This window comes from Mauremys reevesii, linkage group 8 (genome assembly GCF_016161935.1).
Source record: "Mauremys reevesii isolate NIE-2019 linkage group 8, ASM1616193v1, whole genome shotgun sequence".
Lineage (NCBI taxonomy): Eukaryota > Metazoa > Chordata > Testudines > Geoemydidae > Mauremys > Mauremys reevesii.
In genome coordinates this window covers 5,135,970-5,140,035 of record NC_052630.1, presented here as the reverse complement: position 1 = coordinate 5,140,035, position 4,066 = coordinate 5,135,970, and the positions used below count along the sequence as shown (strand labels likewise).

Sequence of the window (4,066 nt, the reverse complement as noted above, 5' to 3'; positions counted from 1 at the left end):
GATATTGAACAGAACTGATCCATGTGGGACCCCACTTGTTTTGCCTTCCAACATGACTGTGAACCACTGATAACTACTCTCTGAAAACAGTTTTCCAACCAGTTATGCACTCATCTTATAGTAACTCCATCTAAGTTGCATTTCCCTACTTTGTTTATGAGAAGGTCATGTGAGACAGTATCAAAAGCTTTATTAAAGTCAAGATATACCATGTCTACCACTTCCCCCGCCTCATCCCCACAAGGCTTGTTACCCTGTCAAAGAAAGCGATCAGGTTGGTTTGACAAGATTTGTTCTTGACAAATCCAGGCTGACTGTTACTTATCACCTTATTTTCTAAATGTTTGCAAATTGATTGCTTAATTATTTGCTCCATTATCTTTCGGGGTACAGAAGTTAAGTTGACTAGTCTGTAATTCCTCGGGTTGTCCTTATTTCCCTTTTTATAGATTGGCACTATATTTGCCAAGAAGAACAAGAGGCACTCAAAAGTACGGAGTAGCAGCCATAGCAATGGGCTTTTTTATTTTTAAATCAGTTCTCTCGATGTTTGACAGCAGCAACAGCACCCATCTTGCTGCAGGGTTCACAAATGGAAACGCCATCCTTTGGCAAGGTCTCTCTCTTGTGCATTGCTTCTTTTCCAACCTAGAAATGTAACAGATACCAGTTCTTGAAGAGATGGATTAGTAGGTAGATGGAAACCCATATAGCAAGCAATCTGCCTGTGTTATGGTGAGAACCCACTTGTGTCACCAAGAAACTCAAACCCTTTATTTGTATTACAGTAGCAACCAGAGGCCCCAGCTTGCTAGGCATTATGCAAACACAGTAAGAGAGTCCCTGTTCTGATGCAATCCAGCTAGACAAAAAAGGGGGGAGGGGAAACAGAGGTAAAACGGCTTGCTCCAGGTCACACAGGAGGACTATGACAGAGCCAGAAATAAAACCCAGGTCTCCTGAGTCCCAGCCAGTGCATGGCCATTAGACCACATGGCTGTACCGACTCTTATCATGCATTTTTAAACTTACTCATTCGTTTTCCCCTCTACTATTCTCAAAACTAGTTCTTTTCATTCCAGGCATAAAATATTGGCGTCCTGCCAATGTCTTTGGTCAGAAAAAATGCATTTACTTAGCATATTATCAGAGGGCTGTTTCAGAAATTACATCTCTGTGGGAGTAAATACACACAGGCTTGATGTGTGACTCACATGGCCTCAAACAGCTTGATTGCACCCCCATCCAGTTGAATGGCAAAACTCCCATTGACTGCACTGGGAAAGGGACCTAAATGTGTATTTTGATGTGTTCACTATAACATATGAAATTCTGCTCAGAGGCTCTATTCCTAACTAAACAGCTTTTGATTTTATAAACATAGGGATAGCCACCTTTTAAAAACAATCCGTAACGAGTTTCTTTGTTTTTCATACCACAAGCTTCAGCATCATTGTCTTTTCAGAAGTACCTTTTAAAAAATGTTTAAAAGTGAAACCAGGCCCCAGTTCAGCAAAGACAGGGGTAGGCAACCTATGGCACGCATGCCAAAGGCGGCACGCAAGCTGATTTTAAGTGGCATTCACACTGCCCAGGTCCTGGCCACTGGTCCGGGGGCCTCTGCATTTTAACTTAATTTAAAATGAATCTTCTTAAACATTTTAAAAACCTTATTTACTTTACATACAACAGTAGTTTAGTTATATATTATAGACTCATAGAAAGAGACCTTCTAAAAATGTTAAAATGTATTACTGGCATGTGAAACCTTAAATTAGAGTAAATAAATGAAGACTTGGCACACCACTTCTGAAAGGTTGCCGAACCCTGAGCAAAGAGATTTAGCATGTACCTGCATCCTTAGAAGTGGCACGAGAATGATAGCACTAGAAGTGCGAGTGTGTATGCAAAGCCCTTCTCCCAGAGTTGCAAAGTGTCTCCCAACCATTGGTGAACATTTCCTCACAGCACCCTGAGGAGATAGGGAAGTAATAGCCCAGTTTTTTATAAAGAGGTCATTTGCTCGAGGTCATGTCAACAGCTGGTACCTAAGCTGCATGTAGGATTCAGATTTCTTGAGGCTCACTCAGTTCAATGCCTTTACCACAACACCATACTTCTTCCTGAGACCTGCAAAAGGCATTGCCAGCCTCAAGGTTCTCCCAAACTTCCCCACCACTATCCCTCAGCCTTATTCTGGAGGAAGCTCCTTTAGGGGTAAAAGAATTGTTCATTGTCCATTCATTGCCTGATCTATCCTTGGCTTCTTTACTGATAGCACACAAAACTGTATAATAATGTTGATGAAAAACCCTACTAATATCTTCTTGATAAAACATTTAGAGGGAGCACTGTAATTCACCGTGTGCTCCCACTGATGTCAAAGGGAAAGTTTATAAGTCAGTAGGAACTGGATGGGTCCTTATGAAAGAGAATTTGGAAGCACTCTTCCATGCTTTCCTGACAGCTGTTCATGAAGCCCTGTGGTTTGATGGCCCCCTACTGGAATTTTCTCTGTATGGTCTGGGACATCAGAACAGCTGTTCCCACATTGATCTTTCAACTGGAAGAGCCATTCCCCCACATCAACAGCTGTGAATGGTACACAGAACTGGGATGAAGGTACTTCCATTATATACTGATTCTTCCTTTTTTGAGTGGAGCAGTGATCAAAGTACCCCAATGCCAGAGCCTCCACTGTTGCTTTGTGTGTTTTGAAGCAAGCTAGGTTTGATGTAACCAAATATTATGCCTTTAAAAGAAACACACACACGGAGCATGCCCAGTAGATTTCTCTCCCCCCCCCCCACCCCATACACACACACACTTAGTTCCTAGAGCATTCAGCTAAGGACATCTTCACCATGCATGATGGTTGTGAATTGCATCAGTGGAAGAGGTCTATGCAAAATGACCAGTCAGTCAAAGCCCAGCTAAATGAAAAAGCCAAAGCTCTCAGTTCATATTCCCCAAGGTGTGGCTGTACACCTTTCTAACTGGAGCCTCACCTTTCATTGCCTGAATCATCCGCCCACAACCCCATTCACATTCCAAGTTAAAGAAGTTCTGATCCCTTTAACTATTTAAGCTTCTTGGGTCTGAGTCTTCATGCTGTTGCAGCCTCACTGGCAGTTAAAGGCATTCAGAAGGACCAACCCCAGCATCATCCCAGTTCTAATTAGCCTCATCGCCATAGCAACCTTCCGTGGGGACAGGGGGAGGATTATATTAGCAACAGCATGGCAAACTAATTGAACTGTACAACTTATTTTGCAGCTGGGGAATGTAAAAGTGAATCCGTCATTTAATCATGCTTACAGCATTACCATTCAAATCAGAAGGCTTTGTTTTGTGCCCAGGAAAATGACTGTCATTCCTCAAACACAATTGTTACTTTAAAGGACGGATTGGGGGTGTATAAAAAACCCACCTCTTTGAGGTATTGAGATGAATGTTAAAATTAAAAAAGCCTCCAGGAAAAATCAGATATTCATTTAAAGAAAAAATAACAAGTGCTGGTGAACAATCCCCTCTGATCCCATCAGTGCTGGACTGAGAAGCTGCTTGCTTCACCTTCATCTTCATAGAATGAAGAGTTGTGATTTTGTTCGCCCAGGATTCCCTTTTCTGGCATATGGAGAGAAGGCTTACCTTAGGTTCTTCTACTAATGCTTTTTTTACAAGGCATTGAAATATGGACATGCTTGTGTCTGCTGGTTGTTACAAGATTTAGATGTTGTTTAGATTATTTAGATGTTATTTTAGCAACCCCCACTTGTAGTGCTATGCCTGCATGGATATACATGTGGAGTCATTGTGTGTACCTAGGTGTGCTGCCTATATAAATACACTGTTTAGTTTGGACCTCAGTTCCATAGCTGGGTCCATACTGGTTTAGGGGACTCCAAATTTGCATACAAATTTCTGCTTTAAAGGTTTTCATCCTAGGAGCTGAGGAAAAGGGTCATTATTGAGGATCCTGGGAAAGATGAGCCTTTCCTTTACGGGTATCATTTTTAAGCAGGGGTGTAGTGCTGTGCTTCCTCTAGCGCAAGCGTAAACTGAT

The 4,066-nt window shown here is 42.0% G+C and overlaps 1 long non-coding RNA gene across 1 annotated transcript; it reads right to left on the bottom strand.

Annotated features, from left to right (window-relative positions):
- Positions 1-492: 492 nt before the first annotated feature.
- On the bottom strand, positions 493-3,157 carry LOC120369834. The gene is made up of 2 exons (XR_005583452.1): positions 3,009-3,157; positions 493-648 (listed from the first exon to the last, which is right to left on the bottom strand). It is a non-coding gene; the product is annotated as an uncharacterized LOC120369834 (long non-coding RNA).
- Between the last annotated feature and the right edge of the window lie 909 nt (positions 3,158-4,066).